This window comes from Pseudophryne corroboree, chromosome 9 (assembly GCF_028390025.1).
Source record: "Pseudophryne corroboree isolate aPseCor3 chromosome 9, aPseCor3.hap2, whole genome shotgun sequence".
NCBI classification, from domain to species: Eukaryota; Metazoa; Chordata; class Amphibia; order Anura; family Myobatrachidae; genus Pseudophryne; species Pseudophryne corroboree.
In genome coordinates this window covers 328,265,468-328,287,203 of record NC_086452.1, presented here as the reverse complement: position 1 = coordinate 328,287,203, position 21,736 = coordinate 328,265,468, and the positions used below count along the sequence as shown (strand labels likewise).

The 21,736-nt window shown below is 47.1% G+C and overlaps 1 long non-coding RNA gene across 1 annotated transcript; it reads right to left on the bottom strand.

The window, feature by feature from the left end:
• Positions 1-6,490: 6,490 nt before the first annotated feature.
• LOC134957002 (uncharacterized) lies at positions 6,491-11,307 on the bottom strand. Its single transcript, XR_010186369.1, has 4 exons — positions 11,227-11,307; positions 10,694-10,814; positions 9,725-9,859; positions 6,491-6,721 (listed from the first exon to the last, which is right to left on the bottom strand). It is a non-coding gene; the product is annotated as an uncharacterized LOC134957002 (long non-coding RNA).
• Positions 11,308-21,736: the final 10,429 nt, after the last annotated feature.

Sequence of the window (21,736 nt, the reverse complement as noted above, 5' to 3'; positions counted from 1 at the left end):
GCTATAAGTGTCCCCTTTATTGGTGATCACTCCCCTGTGGCCACTCTGGTCGATGCTCTGTTGCAAGGTGCTGGGTGCTTCCATACTGGTAAAGTGCACTGTGCCCAAATAAAGTGCTGAGTGAATTAGTGTCCAATGTTGAAAGCGAGAATCCACCTGGAGAAGTTCAATAAATTTGTAAGCGGTGCCTTGGCTCGGGAGAAGCAATGAAGCCTCAGATAATGTATACTATGGAATAGCCCGGCACTCACTGGATACAACGTGCAATGGGTCTGGGTGCCCTCCGTGATAATGCTGATATGTAGAAAGAAATCGGCGGCACTCCAGGATTTAGTCAAGCAAAACTTGTGTATTAAAGCATCACAAGATACAATACAAAACCGACGTTTCGGGGCCCGTAGCCCCTTCTTCAAGGTGTATGTGATGTGTGTTAAGAACTTACCTTATAAGCCGTGAATAACCCGCCAACCGAACGTGAAGACGGACGCCTCCGGCCACTCTGTCCCCGTCGCGCTCCCTGGACTTCCGGGGTCCGCTGCGGATGACGTCACGCGTCCATGCGTCGGGTTGCTATGGTAGCAGCCGGCGTATAGGATCGCGCTGGCCGGGGCTGTCAAACAAATGAGTGAACGAAATTTTAAATATGTGTAAAATGGGGACACTTGCCAGCGTACTGTGTAAAATGGGGACCTGTGCCTGCCGCAATGTGTAAAATGGGGACCTGTGCCTGCCGCAATGTGTAAAATGGGGACACTTGCCAGCGTACTGTGTAAAATGGGGACCTGTGCCTGCCGCTATGTGTAAAATGGGGACACTTGCCAGCGTACTGTGTAAAATGGGGACCTGTGCCTGCCGCAATGCGTAAAATGGGGACCTGTGCCTGCCGCAATGTGTAAAATGGGGACACTTGCCAGCGTACTGTGTAAAATGGGGACCTGTGCCTGCCGCTATGTGTAAAATGGGGACACTTGCCAGCGTACTGTGTAAAATGGGGACCTGTGCCTGCCGCAATGTGTAAAATGGGGACACTTTTTCCTGCCGCAATGTGTAAAATGGGGACACCTGTCTGCCGCAATGTGTAAAATGGGGAATGGGGACACTTGCCTGTCGTACTGTGTAAAATGGGGACACTTTTTCCTGGATATGAAATTTATGTTAGAAAAGGCAGTTTCTCAGGTAAAAAAGTTCTGAAAGAGATATATATATATATATATATATATATATATATATAATATTTTTATTCATTTATTTTTTCTTTTTTTAATTTTATTTTATTATTTTTATTTATTTATTGTAAAAATTTTTTTTTTTTTGCGGGGGGGGGGGGGGGGGGGGGTGGGTGTCAAATGACTACCTTGCCCCGGGTGACAAAAATCCTAGTTTCGGCCCTGGTGTGTGCTCCTCCACCCTGTACTATGCTGTATGTAGTGTGTGCTCCTCCTCCCTGTACTGTGCTGTATGTAGTGTGTGCTCCCTCCCTGTACTGTGCTGTATGTAGTGTGTGCTCCCTCCCTGTACTGTGCTGTATGTAGTGTGTGCTCCTCCTTCCTGTAATTTGAAACATATAAGGTTAAAAAAAGGGGTTTGTACATACCTCCCAACTGTCCCGATTTTCGCAGGACTGTCCCGTTTTTTGGGGACTGTCCTGCTGTCCCACCCGTGGGCAGCAGTGTCCCGCGGTGTGTGTTTGGGGGCAGTTGGGAGGCTCTGTCTCTCGCTGCCCTGCTTAGCAGAGCAGCGGTGAATAGACGCTGTGCGCATGCCCACAGTATCTATTCACTGGAGTCAGAGGGAGAGGGGGCATGCCAGAAGCTCACAGAGTGCTGGGTATGCCCCCTCAGTGATGAAAACTGGGGCCTCCTTCCGTGAAGCCACGTCCCCTTTTCATAGGCCACGCCCCCCATTCCGGGAGCATGTACGGCTTTGCCGTGCGGATGTCCCTCTTCCAATGATAACAAAGTTGGTAGGTATGGTTTGTAGAATGAAAAATCAATAAAATCAGAAGTAGATTAAAGGCATGACTGCAGTGTCAGTAGACACTGAAAGTGGGCATATCAGTCCTTGTATATTCAGGCTTACAGATGTGCATCAGGGAAGGATACTGTAGCAGTATATGCATAAAGGGGGTTATTCCGAGTTGATCGCTCACTGACGATTTTTGCAGCGCTGTGATCAGGTAAAAAAAATGGCAAAACTGCGTATGGTTATGCACTGCAATGCGCACGCGCGTCGTACGGGTACAAAGAGCATCGTTATTGTGCAATGCTTTTGGCGATGAATCCATTCGCACAGTCAATCGCATGGAGATTGACAGGAAGAGGGCGTTTGTGGGTGGCAACTAACCGTTTTCTGGGAGTGTTTGGGAAAACACAGGCGTGTCCAGGCGTATGCAGGGTGGGTATCTGACGTCAATTACGGGACCCCCGTCGCTAGAATCATCGCACAGGATAAGTAACTACAGGGCTGGTCTTGTTTTGCACAAAATGTGTTCGTGTCGCTCAGCTGCACATGCGATCGTACACTTGCAAAGTGAAAATACACTCCCACGTGGGTGATGACAATGCGTTTGCACGGCTGCTGAAAGTAGCTAGCGAGCGATCAACTCAGAATTAGGGCCACAGTCACAGGTAAACATTAGCATAACGTAAAGCAAAGGAGGCCTCAACTGTGTCTATCTCAGAATCAGAACCTCTGAGGAGTGACCCTGTCCTCTTGACAGGCCCCTCCCACTCAACAGACTGCTTCCATAAATTTCCCGGGCTGGTGTTCGATCCCAATCCGCTCCTGGCAGCTACTATGGGGCCCAGAGCCGAGAGAGGCCACCTTCCCTGTCACAGTTACATGTGTTATATATAGGGGTGTAGCTACCATAGGTACTGTGACTGCCTACCAGTGCAATGCCTCACCTACTGGTGTGATCTCCACCTCCTGTGACACGATCCTCCTGCTGGTGCTGTGACTGCCTATCAGTGTAATGCCTCACCTACTGGTGTGATCTCCACCTCCTGTGACAAGATCCTCCTGCTGGTGCTGTGACTGCCTACCAGTGCAATGCCCCACCTACTGGTGTGATCTCCACCTCCTTTGACACGATCCTCCTGCTGGTGCTGTGACTGCCTACCAGTGCAATGCCTCACCTACTGGTGTGATCTCCACCTCCTGTGACAAGATCCTCCTGCTGGTGCTGTGACTGCCTATCAGTGTAATGCCTCACCTACTGGTGTGATCTCCACCTCCTGTGACACGATCCTCCTGCTGGTGCTGTGACTGCCTACCAGTGCAATGCCTCACCTACTGGTGTGATCTCCACCTCCTGTGGCTCGATCCTCCTGCTGGTGCTGTGACTGCCTACCAGTGCAATGCCTCACCTGCTGTTGTGATCTCCACCTTCTGTGACACAACACATTCCTCCTGCTGGTGCTGTTGTTACTGCCTACCAGTGCAATGCCCCACTACTGGTGTGATCTCCACCTCCTGTGACAAGATCCTCCTGCTGGTGCTGTTGTTACTGCCTACCAGTGCAATGCCCCACTACTGGTGTGATCTCCACCTCCTGTGACAAGTTCCTCCTGCTGGTGCTGTGACTGCCTACCAGTACAATGCCTCACCCACCGGTGTGATCTCCACCTCCTGTGACACGATCCTACTGCTGGTGCTGTGATTGCCTACCATGCTGCATTAGCCTTGCTTACTACCACTGTGGGTAATGCTAACAGTTTGCTTAAGCCCAATTTGTGTTGGCCCCCGCTTATAGCTGACTTACTCCAACCTACATGAGGCCACTTTTCATATATTTCCAGGGCCACTTTACGTTCCCAATCCACCCCTGTCTGGCATGGAAGAAATGTGAATGATAAATCAATGTAAATGTACCAGGAGGTATTGACAAGCCTTTATAACATTATCTTATACTGTGAATTTCTTACCCTGTTTCAAGACAATTAATTAATTTAACTTGTTAATTAAGTGAAAGGAAGACATGATATTTTCCGGGAGATGTATCAAGCCGGGGAGAGAGATAAAGTTGAGTATTTGCCCAAATCATATGAAGCTTCTAACTACAGGTATTATTTCATGTACTGTGCTAGATAAGTGACAGAAGATGAGTGGGTTGTTTGGACATCTGTACTTTATCTCTCTCCAAGGCTTGATACATCTCCCCAAGAGTCCTGTATATAAAATATATGTCTGGCTGCTATACAGCAGGCCTGGAGCACCAGCAGGACTGTAGAGTAACAGTCATATCAGTAATAATTTGCGGACCCTGTGAAATTAACATTCAGTAAAGATGGGAGACTCAGTCAATGAATACATAAAACATTTTTTAGTTTATGTTAAAATATAAAAAGTTTATTAAGTGGAATATTTAATAAATAATATTTGCGAGACATCTCCAAAAACAGTTGGTTTTGGGGGCTGCCCACAAATATTAACCAGCCCCTGAATGTATGTATTGGGGACTGCAATGGATATTTGAGATATCTATTGCATTCCTCCTATTTTGAACACAAAAGCAGCCACCAAAAGTTTCTACGGCAGATGGTAAACTGTGAAACTCACCAAGCTCCAGAATGCAAAACATTTCTGAGCTTGGCCCGGCAGCTAATGCCATTTCTAAATGGCTTTTGTAGCCTGTGGGCTACATTATGCAATAATTCCCAGGAGAAGGATCCTTGGAATCCCTCTGCATTACTGTCTGCTCTCACATACGCAGTCTGATGATTGCACATGTGAACTAGCGCAGCCGGGGTCTAAACCCAGAAGTAAAGTGATCGCATTAGCAATTATTTTACTTCTTATACATTGCAGGGGAGGGCATGAGATTGGTACTCATTATGGCATAAAAGCTACACCTCTGGACTCACAAAGAGTCATCCTTCAGCACTCAGGAGAGGAAAACCCCCTTGGGGGGAAACCTCTGGGGAACCATGGCCTCAGGATCGCCCTTCCCTCTGGGCATTAAGAGGTGTACTAATAGAGGGGTCAGTATGCTATCCCAGTGCATGGTATCCCGGTGGATGTCATGCCGATGCTGGGATCCCAGTACAGAAAAGACCGACAGGGGTGAGTAAGGTGTGTTCTCCTCCCTAACTCTGCCTGTCCGCAGTCTAACCCTAACCTCCCCCTTTGTGCCTAACCCTCCCGCGGAGGTGCCTAACCTCCATCCCTGCTGCCTAATCCTAACCCTCCCTTCCCGCAGCCTAACCACTCCCAGGGGTGCGAACCCATCGCATAGCCTAACCCTAACTTCCCCCCACCCGCAGCCTAACCCTATCCTCCCCCCACCGCACCCTAATCCTAACTCCCCCGCCTGATGCCTAAAACCTAAACCCCCAACTGATGCCTAAACCTAACCCTCCCTTCCCCACAGCCTAACCACACCCGGAGGTGCCTAACACTAACCAACCCGCTGCCTAACCCTAACCTCCCCCCACCCACAGCCCAAAACCTAACCCCCCGCCTGATGCCTAAACCTAATCTCCCCATCTGATGCCTAAACCTAACCCTCCCTTACCCACAGCCTAACCACCCCCGGGGGTGCCTAACCCTAACCAACCCTTCCCACTGCCTAACCCTAACCTCCCCCCACCCACAGTCTAAACCTAACCCCCGCCTGATACCTAATCCTAATCTCCCCACCTGATGCCTAAACCTAACCCTCTCTCCCCCACAGCATAACCACCCCCGGGGGTCCCTAACTCACCCTACCCGCGGCCCAACCCTATTCCCCCCCCATCCACAGCCTAACCCCTCTGCCTGATGCCTAACCCTCTCCCTATCCCCCTAACTCTGCCTGTCCGCAGTCTAGCCCTAACCTCCCCCCTTTGTGCCTAACCCTCCCGCGGAGGTGCCTAATTATAACCTCCATCCCTGCTACCTAAACCTAACCCTCCCTCTCCTGCAGCCTAACCACTCCCGCGGGTGCCTAACCCACCCTACCCACAGCCTAACGCTAACCTCCCCCCACACGCAGCCTAAACCTAACCCAGCGCCTGATGCTAAACCTAACCCCCTGCCTGATGCCTAAACCTCCCGCTCTCACAGCCTACCCACCCCCAGGGGTGCCTAACCCACCCTACCCGCAGCCTAACCCTAACCTCCCCCCACCCACAGCCTAAACTTAACCCCCCCGCCTGACGCCTAAACCTAATCTCCACGCCTAAACCTAACCCTTCCTCCCACACAGCCTAACCACCACCAGGGGTGCCTAACCCTAAGCTCCCCCCACCCACAGCGCAAACTTAACCCCCCCCCCACCTAATGCCTAGACCTAACCCTCCCGTCTGATGCCTAAACCTAACCCTCCCCCGCAGCCTAACCTCCACCAGGGGTGCCTAACCCACCCTATCCGCAGCCTAACCCTAACATGCCCCCACCTGCAGCCTAACCCTAACCCCCCACCTGACGCCTAAACCTTACCCCCCTGACACGTAAATCTAATGCTCCCTCCCCCGCAGCCTAACCACACCCCCTACCCCCGTGCCTGATGCCTAAACCTAACCCCCCTTGCCCAGCCCTAAACCTATGATCATGGGGATATGGGCGTCGGTATCCTTGACCATTCGTAGTTCCATCGGGATCCCAGTGTCAGTATTCTGACTGCCGTAGACGTGACAGCCGGCATCTTTACCGCATCTCCTAATAGGTAATGCATATGTCCCAACATTTGTAGCATGTGTCCGCAGCTCTCCTCCCAGGGCAGCTATTCAGGGATCACCCACTGCATGTAGACGAAGAGGAAGAGATGAAAAATCATTGTTAGTGGATGAACAAGCAGAGAGACAAACTGTAAACAGTGGTGTGGTTGTGTAGAGAGAAAAATCTCTATGTAAATATGTTACTCTAACTACTGAGGACATGGAAAATACCTAAAATAAGGACAATTATCCCAAAGGGCCCATTGTTTTTATACAATTCACACATTGGGGAGATAAGTTCTCCCTTATAGTAATTAGTGGGTACCTTCAGAAAAGAAATTTAACCAGTAAATAATAAAAGCTATAAATTGCTAACATTTAGGGGTTAATCCAATTAGGTACGAGTTACCATTCCTGCGCCATTTCAACAGCATCTAAACTCACACCCTTTTGGCCAGATTCAGCCTATGGGGCTACCGGAAAGTGCGGCTGTTGTAAGACAAACTCGCACCTAATTAAACTGACCCCTTAGTTGTTAAATGTGATAAAATAGTAAAATGTAATGGTATAATTGTGGGCCTGATTCAGTTGTGGTTGTTGAAGCGATCGCTGCTGCAATCTTGCCGTTCACAATTGCATCGTGAGTCTGAGCAGTCGTAGGCTGAGCAAGTCTCCTAGACACAGGAGGCTCTCCAGCAGCAACACAGGTCACAATGGGTAATTTATGCACGCACATGGAACGGCGTTTGAACGGACCTGACACGCCTGTATACAGTTAGCTACCCCCATTACCACCTCAAACGCTGACTTCCTGTCAATCACTTTGCAATGGGATCCTCTATGTAAGCTTGATTTCATTTTGTGCGCAGTGCAGCTTACACGCATGCACAGTGAAAAAGCATTGAGCCACTTGGTGCAACAGCAGCTCTGCGACCGCATCTGAATCAGGCCCCCTGAGTGGTAAAGAGAAGGATTCTGGGGAAAGGACTATGGGGGTCATTCCGAGTTGATCGCTAGCTGAAAATGTTCGCTGCGCAGCGATGAAGCAAAAAACCGTCACTTCTGCGCATGCGTATGCGGAGCAATGCGCATGCTCGACTTACTTACACAACGGCTGATGCAGTTTTACACAAGGTCTAGCGAAGCTTTTCAGTCGCACTGCTGGCCGCAGAGTGATTGACATGAAGTGGGCGTTTCTGGGTGTCAACTGACCGTTTTCAGGGAGTGTTCGAAAAAACACAGGAGTGCCAGGAAAAACACAGGCGTGGCTGGGAGAACGCATGGCGTGTTTGTGACATCAAATCCGGAACTGAACAGTCTGAAGTGATCGCAAGCTAGGAGTAGGTCTGGAGCTACTCTAAAACTGCACAATTTTTTTTTGGAGTCGCTCTGCTATCCTTTCGTTCGCATTTCTGCTAAGCTAAAATACACTCCCAGAGGGTGGCGGCATAGCGTTTTCACAACTGCTAAAAACTGCTAGCGAGAGAACAACTCGGAATGACCACCTATGTCTCCTTTATTATATGTAAAGATAGGGAAACAGTCACACATCATTTATACCATTCTGTACTATTTCATCATTTGGTTATTCTATGGGGGATATGTATTAAGTCCGGCAGAGTGATAAAGTGGAGAGAGGTAAAGTACCAGCCAATCAGCTCCTAACTGCCATGTTACAAACTGTGGGCGGGATGTATTAACATACATCGCCGCACCTCGCCGGTTACCGCAGCGATGTTGATCGCATATGTACTAACATATGCGATCAACATCGCGATGCGGTGACGGAGGCCCCCCGCGATACCTGTTAGGTGGTCTGCGGGGGGTCTCCGTCACCTCCATGGGGTCCCCACACAGGCTAGATGCCGGGACGCAGCAGCAGGCTGCCCCCAGCGCCTCCTCCTCCCCCCTGCAGCTAGAAGGACGTCCGGCTGCGTTGCTAGGGGGAGGAGGAGATTACCTTCCGGGTCCGGGGCATCATGGAGGAAGGTAAGCTGGGGGGGAGGGGGGGAGGCGTCTGCAGCGGTGTCGACGGTGTCGGCGGGTTGCGGCGGTCGGCGAAAAGAAGCCCATAGGCTTCTATAGGGTATCGCCTTCCAGAGATGGCGATACCCTGGACGCCGAAAACGCGGAGGTAGGGTGTTAGTAAATATGAAAATGCGGTAAAACCCCCGTTTTCGGGGGTTTTACCGCATTTTTGCTTTAGTACATCCCGCCCTGTGTTTGAAAAATGACAACTAGGAGCTGATTGGTTGTTAGTTTATCTCTCTCCACTTTATCACTCTCCCAGGCTTTGTACACCTGCCCCCAGTTCATTGATATACTGTAAATGTCAGCCTATCTCCCTATTTGCAGGAAACTTTTTTAGCATAGCAGGGCTGCACAAGCGATCGCAGCCCTGCTATGCTAAAATATACTCCACCATGGGGGTCATTCCGAGTTGTTCGCTCGCTAGCAGATTTTAGCAGCATTGCACACGCTAGGCTGCCGCCCTCTGGGAGTGTATCTTAGCTTAGCAGAATAGCGAACGAAAGATTAGCAGAATTGCGAATAGAAAATTCTTAGCAGTTTCTGAGTAGCTCCAGACCTACTCACAGATTGCGATCAGCTCAGGCCGTTTCGTTCCTGGTTTGACGTCACAAACACGCCCTGCGTTCGGCCAGCCACTCCCCCGTTTCTCCAGACACTCCCGTGTTTTTTCCTGGCACGCCTGCGTTTTTCTGCACACTCCCAGAAAACGTCCAGTTGCCGCCCAGAAACACCCACTTCCTGTCAATCACACTCCGATCACTTCAACAAAGAAAATTCTTCGTTCGGACGTGAGTAAATCTACTAAGTTTTGTGCTAAAATACTTACCGCATGCGCACTGCGTACCATGCGCATGCGCATTTTTGCCTTAATCGCTCCGTTGCGAAAATCGTCAACGAGCGAACAACTCGAAATGACCCCCATAGGCGGAGATTAGTTGATCGCACCAGCAGCAAAAAGTTGCTTGCTGTGATCAACTCGGAATGAGGGCCTATGTTTTGACTGTGCTCTCAATACCCCCCACCACACACACAATTACACAAGTATGGTAACTTACCTCCTGCATGCTATTCTCCAGTCACTAATTCCTCTGCGACCCCTCCCGTCGTCTTCAATTGACACTTTGCAGATCTCTTTGCCGGTCACCCGACACTCTGCAAATCTCTTTGCCAGAACTTTGCCAAATGATGATCTAAATAACCAGAAATCCTGGTCAAACATACTATGTGTATAATTACAGTTATATTCACATGGTCGACCATGTTATGGTCGACAGTCATTAGGTCGACCACTATTGGTCGACATTGACATGGTCGACATGGACACATGGTCAAAACATGAAAATGGTCGACACATGAAAAGGTTGACATGAGTTTTTTTACTTTTTTTTTCTTTTGGGGAACTTTTCCATACTTTACGATCCACATGGACTACGATTGGAACGGTAAAGTGTGCCGAGCGAAGCGGTAGCGGAGCAAAGGCACCATGCCTGAAGCATGGCGAGCGAAGCGAGCCATGCGAAGGGACGCGGTGCACTAATTGGGGTTCCCAGTCACTTTACGCAAAAAACGACACCAAAAAAAGAAGAAAAAAACTCATGTCGACCTTTTCATATGTCGACCTTTCATGTGTCGACCATTTTCATGTGTCGACCATGTGTCCATGTCGACCATGTCAATGTCGACCAATAGTGGTCGACCTAATGACTGTTGACCATAACATGGTCGACCATTCATACCGGAACCGTATAATTATACTACTATATTTTGTTACGTACTTTCATTTTTATTCATTTGCAATTTATCTATTTTATTGACTTTTTATCCAAAACCCAAGATCCTTTCTCATAGAGACCAAGTTATCTGCCCCAGGTTTTATCTTCCCTAGTGCTAGGATCATGGTAGTATCATACACTGGGCCTAATTCAGACCTGATTGCAGCAGCAAATTTGTTCTCTAATGGACAAAACCATGTGCACTGCAGGTGGGGCAGATGTAACATGTGCAGAGAGAGTATGGTAACTTACCTCCTGCATGTTATACTCCAGTCATTGCTACCTCTGCGACCCCTCCTGTCGTCTTCAACTGGCACTTTGCAGATCTCTTTGCCGGTCACCCGACACTCTGCAAATCTCTTTGCCAGATGATCTAAAAAACAAAAGACTATCATTAAGCATAGTACTAGTTTAAGTACAATAAAATGTCCATGAGTCAACCAGTTTCCCAAGTTTCCTTAAACCAAACAAGATACTTTCAAAGTTATCAATATCCCATTTATCTATTTTATTAACTTTTTCATCCCAAAGCCACGATCCTGCCTCATAGAGACCAAGGTTATCTGCATCCCCTGTATGTGTGCTTATCCTCCATACTGCCCTCTTTATTCCTGTAACGCTACATTTTTATTCCTAAATATGTCGTTCCTTCCTGCACTTCTTCTATTTATGTGTCCTTGTACCTGTATTCCCTGTTCTATCTATCTTGTCTTGCCTTTCAGCGGACTATACTGCACTCTGTCTTCCTTACCTCTCTCCATCATACCCTGCTATGTAGGACTCACCTCCTCCTACCTGTCTTCCTGCGTGGAAACTGGAAATGTTAGCAGCTCTAGATAGAATGTTACAGGAAGAAGCATTGTGATGTCACGGGCTAGTGATGTCACAGGCTAGGTGTGATGTCACAGTAACCAACAGCAAAGCTACAGTTACAGCTATCTTACATAAACATTTTCTACATCAATTACAATTGGATATACATGAGTTTCTAGTTAAAAAAAAATGAGACTAGTGTAGAAAATGAAGTATAAGGCAATGTTGTATAGAGTGCCTCAATATATAGGTAAAGGGAAAACATAAGTGACAGGAATTTCTAGACTAAATCACTGCTTATATTTTATAAGGAAATAAACCTCTTTATCTAAGAGACTGAATTAATCATTTTCCGTTATGTGTGAGTGTGTATATATATATATATATATATTATATATATATATATATATACAGAGAGAGATAGCTATACTAACTATACTATCCCATCAAACCAGGAAACTCGTGAATTATACAGTTCTGTGGCTGGCTGACCTCAAGTCTGCATTTCACCTGGTTTAATCAGCCACAGAACCTGTGTAACTCATAAGCGTATAAAGAGGAGAAGAAATAAGAGTTGTCTTTTTTTGTGGCGCACTAGGAATGTATTATTCAATACCAGCGTATATAAAATTGTAAGGCGGGCCCCCAAGGTGACATTCACAGGGAATAGGTAATGACATCCACTCGACTTGTTCACACCCGCTGGACGTGTTGGAAAGAGGTTGAGTGGACAGTGAACTTGACTGTGCCCTGTGGCACCACGTGGCACCATTGTACTGACAGCCGGACTGCTGAGAACAGAACCTGGAGGGTACATAACTTTTTGGTTTTCAGTTAATCTCATGACACTCCACCCAAAGCTACTCTTCTGGTTATCCTATCAGCTAGGACCAGTGGCGGAACTAGCAAGTGGTGGCCACAGGTGCAATAAATTGCCCCCTCTCATCCCGTCCAAGTCCACTCCCCTCCCCCCAACTCCAAATTAGAGATTCTTTGCATGCTTCCGTATAAGATATATATATATATATATATATATACACACACACACATATACACGGTGGTGCATGTATACATTTTTTTTAGTTGTGCTGTGTGCTCGCGCCGAAGGCTTATGCACTGCAAAAAATGGGTGTGGTCACATGGAGCATGGCCAATGAAAATAGGGGGCGTAATACACATGACCCAAATAGTGCAGTGCCAGATATGCCCCCCACGGTGCTAGATATGCACCAACGGTGCCAGATACACATATGCCCCCACATTGCCAGATACACATGCCCCAACAGTACTTGCCCCCACAGTGCCAGATACACATATTCCCCCACGGTGTCAGATATGCCCTCATAGTGCCAGATATGCCCCCACATTGCCAAATACGCATGCCCTCACAGTGCCAGATACACATATTCCCCCACATTGCCAGATACACATGCCCCCACCGTGCCAGATATGCCCTCATAGTACCAGATATGCCCCCACAGTGCTTGATATTCCCCCACAGTGCCAGTTTAGATATTTTTACCTGCACATTACCTGGTGGTTTCATTCGCATTGCCAGGGGTTTTACATGTTGTGTCATGCTTGTTCCCAGTGGTTTTATGCTCTGGGATCCATGCTCGTTGGCACGGGGAATGTTTGTTGCCTAGGGAACGCTCATTGCTTAGAAGTAGCTAGGAATGGCCACTGACCATCGATGTTCTCCATCAATGGTGAGCATCGATGGATAAACCACCGATGGCCATCCCTAGCATTTGCATTTGCTGGTAGGCACTAGCCCGCCATCACTATAATGCTCTCCCCTTCCATCCTCCCTCACCTCTGTACTTCGCTCGGCTGGCGGTGATTTCAGGAATGACGCTATCGCGTCATTCACTGGGTCGGCTGAGCAGCGTAAGGAGGAGGGAGAGGGGCCCACCGCTGTCAAAGGGCCAAAGCCAGCCGCATTTCACCTCTTCACTGGCATGCCACTGAAGAGGTGAAATGCCGCTGGCTTTGGGCCCCTTGACAGCGGTGGGCTCCAGTGCAAGGCACTGCTTGCACAGGCGGTAGTTCCACCACTGACTAGGACAACAATGAAGGTGACTCCATAACATTTCTTCCATTGTTTTTCCATATCACAGAAACATTGCATGTGTGTTACAGGTGACCATTCTAATCATCTCTCCTTCACTTCACAGTAATGTCATTGTTAGTGATACATTATTTGGATCAAGCATCAAAAGGAAACTTAGGTATAAGAGTCTGGCCGTCATATCACTTATTACATGACGACCTTGTGCCTGCGCTGTACTGTATGTAGACGGAGCATTTGGTTTTTTGCTAATGACTTACATAGACTCCATAAGAGGGCATGCCGATATAGCATATTGTTGAATGTTAACATGTATAATCTTAAATTCCATCTATAAATGTTCTGTTGCGAGACTTCCAATATGCTCAGAATATTGCTACTGTGACAGATGATTTAGTATATACTAGCTGGAGTACCCGGCATTGCCCAGGATTTTAAGAAAGTCTGTTTACAAAAATAAATGTAAATATTAAACACACAGTATAAATAACATTGTAGATAGCTGAATACCCGTGCTGCTGGCCCACCCCTAGGGGTGCTAGTGGTGTGTTACCCTCACAGTGTTTGTTCCCAGAGTGTAAGTCATATGTGTAGCAAGTTTGGTTTAAATTGCTCCAGGCATTCCAGAGTTATGCTGACTTCTGAAAAACTCTGTGCTGCTGCCTCACCCCTAGGGGTGTCTAACCCCCACAGTGTTTGTTCCCAGCTTGCAAGTCATATGTGAACCAAGTTTGTTGTAAATTGGTCCAGGCATTAGGGAGTTATGCTGTCTCCTGACATACTCTGTGCTGCTGTCCCACCCCTGGGGGTGTTTTACCACCACAGTGTTTGTTCTCAGCTTGCAAGTCATATGTGAACCAAGTTTGTTGTAAATTAGTACAGGCATATTCAGGAGTTATTCTGTCTCCTGACATACTCTGTGCTGCTGTCCTAACCCCTAGGGGTGTCTAAGCCCCACAGAGTTTGTTTGCAGATTATAAATTAGATGTGTACCAAGTGTGGTGTAAATTGCTCCAGGCCTTCCACAGTTATGCTGTCTGCTGACATACTCTGTGCTGCTGTCTGCCCCCCTAGGGGTGCTAGGGATTTCTAATTGTTTTAGCTGCCTTCGCCGTGTTTTAATATGCTTGTATATAAAATTTTATGATTGTCACTTGTAAATTGTGGATTTGTATAGAAAGACAGAATGACGGATTTCGCTTTTATATAGTAGATACACTTAGAGTTACTTTGATATGTGACTGTCATACTTGGCAACATTTTATAACAAGTTCCAGGGATGCTTGGTGGCTGAGCCCAGTGCATGGTGGAATGTCATGTGCGGATCTGTCTAGGAGGTCCTTGGTGCACTACAACTCCCATCGTGTCATGTTTATTGGACTTCATTATAATGTGATGATTTGTTTTTAATTCATGTTACTCATGTTCCATACATTTTCATTTATACCACTTAATGTGCACATAACACAGTGTTTATAGGGCCTAATTCAGGCCTAATCGCTCGCTAGCCTTTTTTGCAGCGCTGCCATCAGGTCAGAACTGCGCATGAGTATGCACCGCAATGTGCAGGCACGTCGCACAGGTACAATGCGGTTCGTTGCTCTGCGATGGGTTGTGCAAAGAATCCATTCGCATGGGCGATGGCAAGGAGATTGACAGGAAGAAGGGATTTGTGGGTGTCAACTGACCGTTTTCTGGGAGTGGTTGGAAAAACGCAGGCGTTCCCAAGCGTTTGCAGGGCGGGTGTCTGGCGTGAATTCCGGTCCCGGACAGGTTGAAGTGATCGCAGTGGCCGAGTAAGTTCTGGGCTACTCAGAAACTGCACAAAATCTTTTTGTACCGCTCGGCTGCACATGTGATTGCACACATGCACAGCTAAAATACACTCCCCGGTGGGCGGAGACTATGTGAACGCAGGACTGCAAAAAAACAGCTAGCGAGCAATCAGGTCTGAATTGGCCCCATAGATCCTCCAGAAACCCCATGGGGCTGTTTTACTGGTCCATGTCAGGTTTGGCCAACCAAGTGTGAGGTCAAATTGATCAATAATAACTGCCTCTGGGCCGCAGCTCCAGAGGTGGGATGGGCCTGCGTGTGGCCAGCTGTACAGTGGTGACATTGGATAACAGCCCATGTCCTCTCATGCTTTGCAGTGTTTAGTTGCAAAATTGGTGTTGGTGGTGGTGGTGGTGGGTGTTTGGTAGGCTAAAGCACTGGGGCTCGTTACAAATACTGGAGTCTATTTACTATGCCTTGGAGAGAGATATAGTGGACGGAGATAAGTACCAGCCAATCAGCTGCTAACTGTCATATTATAGTCTGGGTTTGAAAAATGACAGGAGCTGATTGGCTGGTACTTTATCTACATCCACTTTATCTCTCTCCAAGCCTTAGTACACAGTCCCCATTGTATGCAGTGGATGTGGGGGTGATGAAATGGTTAAAAAAATAGATACTTTTTTGCTGGTGAGGTACAGGGCCCAGATATCACACACTTACCAAGTTCTTGGCTGCCAGTTGGGAGGGGTATGGCGCAACCATGTGGGCAGTGCAGAGGCATGACAGCAGAATGGCATCATCAAGGCACAGTATATAAAGCCACGATTACATCATTGTAAAGTGGGGGAAGGGGCCATGATGATGGGAATCAGCAGGAATAGCATCATCAGCTCGCCTGGACTGGTCACTTCACACAGGAAGTGGGCATCAGCATGTGGAACTGAGGAGTTACTGAAGATATGCCTACACCTTGGTGCCTGCTATCCTGGAGTCTCCAAGACATTGCGGGAGAATAGGCAAGTACCATATGCTCAAAAAAAGGGGGAAAAAGTTCCTGCGCACTGGAAAGGGTATATAGCACACCTTATTTGGTGTGATTAAAACCTTAACCAATTTTTCTAATTATATGCAAGTTGATTTTTCTATCAGACAGATCTCTCCACGTTGATATGTATAAGTACAGATATTTCTCCTAAATTCTGGAGAAAATGTATAGACCACCTTATTCAGGGTTTTTAAATTTTAACATCCATCTTATTTATCGCAGAAAATGTACAATAAAAGAAAAAGTCTCGTGATAATATCATGAAATGTATAAAGTCCAATCAAAGTCCAATAATTCGGATCAATGAAAAAGCAATAAGTCCCTTATCTGGTATCCTCCTTAATGTTTGTAGTAAGTCGTCCCCACCATATATGATTCCTTGTCTAGCTCCTCAGTTTAGGTACATGCAAAACAAATAATAGGGAATCATAGTGCAGACTTCTACAAATGTATTCAAAAAACAATATTTTACACTTAAAATGCGTACCACAAATGACCTTCCAGGAAGGCACAGTAAATAGCGTACAAGGGTATTTGTGAAGCTCCCCCTATAGAGCTGTACCTTCACCAGGTCCTGGGCAGCCAAGAGCACCTGGGTGGTCATTTGTGGTACGCATTTTAAGTGTAAAATATTGTTTTTTGAATAAATTTGTAGAAGTCTGCACTATGATTCCCTATTATTTGTTTTGCATGTACCTAAACTGAGGAGCTAGACAAGGGTGCTCTTTTATTGTACATTTTCTGCGATAAATAAGATGGATGTTAAAATTTAAAAACCCTGAATAAGGTGGTCTATACATTTTCTCCAGAATTTAGGAGAAATATCTGTACTTATACATATCAACGTGGAGAGATCTGTCTGATAGAAAAATCAACTTGCATATAATTAGAAAAATTGGTTAAGGGTTTAATCACACCAAATAAGGTGTGCTATATACCCTTTCCAGTGCGCAGGAACTTTTTCCCCCCTTTTTTTGCATTGTTCTCTTGTGATTGGTGTAGTCACTTAAAAGTTCCAGCAGCCAGTTTACTAGCAAGGATCGCAGGTGGTACCATTGTCTCTTTCACAAGTACCATATGCTCGATCATGCGTTGGGATCATGTAACCGGCGGTTGGGATCCCGGCGGTCAGCATCATGATGCCGGGATCCTGGCCGCCAGATTGCCGGTGGGGGTACGAGTGCAACAGAGCTCCATGCGGGCTCGCCAAGGGTGTAGCTACCATAGGTGTGAGGAGTGCAGCTGCTATGGGACCCAGTGCTGAGAGTGGCCACCTTCCCTGTCACAGTTACATGTGTTATATACAGGGACGTAGCTACCATAGGTGTGAGGAGTGCAAATGCTATGGGACCCAGAGCTGAGAGTGGCCACCTTCCCTGTCACAGTTACATGTGTTATATACAGGGACGTAGCTACCATAGGTGCAGGGAGTGCAGCTGCTATGGGGCCCAGTGCTGAGAGTGGTCACCTTCCCTGTCACAGTTACATGTGTTATATACAGGGACGTAGCTACCATAGGTGCAGGGAGTGCAGCTGCTATGCAGAGCTGAGAGGGGCCACCTTCCCTGTCACAGTTACATGTGTTATATACAGGGACGTAGCTACCATAGGTGCAGGGAGTGCAGCTGCTATGCAGAGCTGAGAGGGGCCACCTTCCCTGTCACAGTTACATGTGTTATATACAAGGACGTAGCTACCATAGGTGCGAGGAGTGCAGCTGCTATGGGACCCAGTGCTGAGAGTGGCCACCTTCCCTGTCACAGTTACATGTGTTATATACAGGGACGTAGCTACCATAGGTGCAGGGAGTGCAGCTGCTATGGGACCCAGAGCTGAGAGTGGCCACCTTCCCTGTCACAGTTACATGTGTTATATACAGGGACGTAGCTACCATAGGTGCAGGGAGTGCAGCTGCTATGGGACCCAGAGCTGAGAGTGGCCACCTTCCCTGTCACAGTTACATGTGTTATATACAGGGACGTAGCTACCATAGGTGCAGGGAGTGCAGCTGCTATGCAGAGCTGAGAGGGGCCACCTTCCCTGTCACAGTTACATGTGTTATATACAAGGACGTAGCTAACATAGGTGCAGGGAGTGCAGCTGCTATGCAGAGCTGAGAGGGGCCACCTTCCCTGTCACAGTTACATGTGTTATATACAAGGACGTAGCTACCATAGGTGCAGGGAGTGCAGATGCTATGGGACCCAGAGCTGAGAGGGGCCACCTTCCCTGTCACAGTTACATGTGTTATGTCAAAGTCGGAAAAATATCATGCTGCACGTTGCCATATATTCACCTCATGCGCTTGCCCGCTGTACGTGCACATTCTCTCCCGTGCGTGCGGATACTCGCAGCTGCGTAATGGAGCTTCTACGGCCGTGCGCATTGGCGCGTGGTATGTGCATTTACGATAGAGTTTGTGTGCGTCTAGCGGGCGACTCAATCGTTAAATAATAAAACCAACTAGTATGTTTTATAGATAATGTTCCCCTTAATAATGATTGTAGGTTTGTTTGATGTAACTGGTCGCTGGACAGAGAAATTCCTCTTTTCATGGTACGAAGGGTCAGACAGGGTTTGAGCAGTTGTGTTTGGTACCTAACTAAAGAACATTTTATTAGAAACAATCCGGTGCTGGTTAGGTAAAGATTAATCGCTCCTGCGTATAGTTATGGCCATTAGTATTTTCTGGACATTTACTATATTTGCGATTCATTATCCATGCGGCGGGAATTCTCAGATTCCCTCCCACCTGAGCAGTTTGATATAGTCACAGCCCACCTGTTCAAACTAACCTATGACCTTTTGTTATGATGCGAGGAGACATTCCTGTGTCCAATGAACAATGAGATTATAGGTCCCTTTGTAGTACACTGTACGCAGTGTATATAAGATCAGCCAGCCTGGGCAGCTCACTCACTCTCCACAAACGGTTTTCATCTTGACTAACTTGGAGCTGGTACCAGAAGCTGCGCAGCGATCGTTCCCAGTGTGTGTAAGTAATTCTCTGTAACCATTCTAAATCTCTGTTTGTATTTGCCATATTCTCTCTCTCTCTCTGTTATTGTATAAGATTGTGACGATATTGTATATTTATGTGTAGTTAGCCTGCTTAGATATTGATGTTAGCCTGTAGTGTATGAACTGTTAACTGTTTTAACTTTTACATAGCTATATATTGTTAGTAAAGGTGTTGGAACCTTAGCAAGGTATTGTGTGTTTATTCCATTGATGAGAGTATTCAGAGTGTCTCGATCGCTCAAGAGGCTTTCATACAATAGAGGTTAATTAGCATTGCATTGTGCTCACATTACAAAACCAAGGTTTACAGTACAATCTCAGTCTTTCACTGTGTTGCATACAAGATTTACTGAGTGTCATCCCGTGAGCGTCTGCGCCGCTCGTGTTCTCCTCGTGGTCACGAGCGTAGCAAGTTGTGAGCGAGCGTGTCACATGTGCGTCTCGATCACGGCCGAGCGTATGCTACGCTAAGTGCGTACCCTTACGGTACCCCACACGCCAATTGCATACTGAGTCTCTTACCCATTTATAGTGAATGTTATTAGATAAATAGTTAGCTTTATCAATTGGCGGCTCGTCCGTGCTCCACATATCCGCACCAGCGAATACAGACTTTATCTGTCAGCAAGGGCGGGAAGGCAGTATCCCTTCGTATCGGGATACAGTAGTGCTGGCTAGATAAGCGTCTGTTTCGCTACGCTGTAGGAGTGCTGGTGGAATCCGGAACCGGAAGGTAAGAACAGTACACTATTGTCTTTTAAAACTGTTTATTTCTGTTTTGCGTACACACGCACGCATGCACACACCTGTATTTCTTTTCATTTGTGTATTTTCACATATCACTTTCCTGTTTGCCATTTCACAATTGATAACGTGCTGAGAAAGATGTGTTGCTATTGGTAGTTAAAAGTAATATTAATACGTTAAGGAGTAATTTGTAAAACACGCGCACGGCTTGCCTAAGATACAAGGAAGTTCGGTGTGGTGTTCAGTAGATGATTACAGTTAAAGATCATCTACATTGATATAAACGTGTTAATTGTATTTCTGTGGATATACCTGGCCTGCGTACACGTGTCTCTAACAAAGGGCGGGACTAGCATACGCGACGCAAGGGCCGACGCACGGAGCGTATATTACGCAACGGAGCGTCTGGGTACGCCCACATAATACAAATCACACACGATAGTATTGTTTTAGTTAGGCGATAAGGAGGCAAACGCGATAATAGCGCAAGCCAATCTCAGTGTCCAAAATTTTAAGCTAATAGATCCTTCTCTAGTTGCAACTCCTCGGGATTAGCCTGCGATACTGAATGAAAGGGATTTCTGCGCAGAAACAAAAGTAAAGAGTATATGAGGCGAAAGAATGTGTATACATATATAAGTTTCTAATTTTTGGGGTTGAACCACAGGAAATCATCGAGTTCTCGTGAGGAACATACGTGTCAGTGACGGCACGGTGGCTTGGGAGGCATCCCTTGTTAAACATTTAAAAAAAAAAGAGCATTAGAGTATAGCAGACCAGGAGGTCTACTGTAGCACAGACCAGGAGGTCCAGACAGACCAGGAGGTCTAGGTACAGCAGACTAGGAGGTCCGCTATAGATAAAGAGTAAAGGAGCACAACACCAGGAAGGGTTGGTGCGGTACCCATATAGGCCATTAAGCTCTGGCTGAAGGAATTCGCAGCCACAATTTTCGATTCCACTGGTCGCTCCGCACATAAGATTAGTTGCTTATGTGCAGAACGATTGTACCGCACGTAATTGTGTGCATTAGTTAGTAACTTGACCCAGTACCATTTGCGTACGCTAGAGGGGTCATAAACGCTATTTGTACATTCTAACGTGATTTGTGTAATTTTTTATTTTAAGGGAGGTTCGCTGGTCACTTGGGAACTATCCAACAACCAATAGTTACTGGGAAGGGTTAAGTGCTCTTCGGATCACACCCACATGTTCCAGTAAATAGAGGTTCAGGTCGCAGGGGCCCTAGGTCGAGTATGCCAGCGCTAGTGCAGTGTGTGGGCGTATTGGTCGACGTGGGCGAGTGAGTGGAGTACTCGGTAAACTTCCGCCGCCGGCCTACCCCGGACATCTTGGTTTTTGTAAGGGTTCGCTAGAGACCCTGATTTGAAGGTCAGAGGTAGTGAAAGCAACACCTGCAAAGATGGGGGCCAGTTGTTCAGGTAGGGGGCGATCAACCTCGGTTCGGGTTGACTTAGTAAACCGGCCAATAGAGTCGGCAAGGATAACGTGTGATACAGACCGGGAAGTCCGAAATGGATCACACACAAAGGTCAATGAATGGGAAAGAATGACTGTGCATGACGGGGAAAAGTTCCCACGGGTAGGCAGTTTTAGTCCCGAGGTGTTGCAAAATCTAAGGAGAAGGATATGTCTCATTAAATCTGCAAAGAGACGGATCCAACATTATGATTATTTACAGTTATGGCAACGGGAAGGTGAAATACAAGGAGGATTAGCTTACACAGCTGACTCTCACTGTGGTCAGAAAAATATGGCAACGGGAGAGAAGGTGGTTACAGAGAATGGCACACTGGTG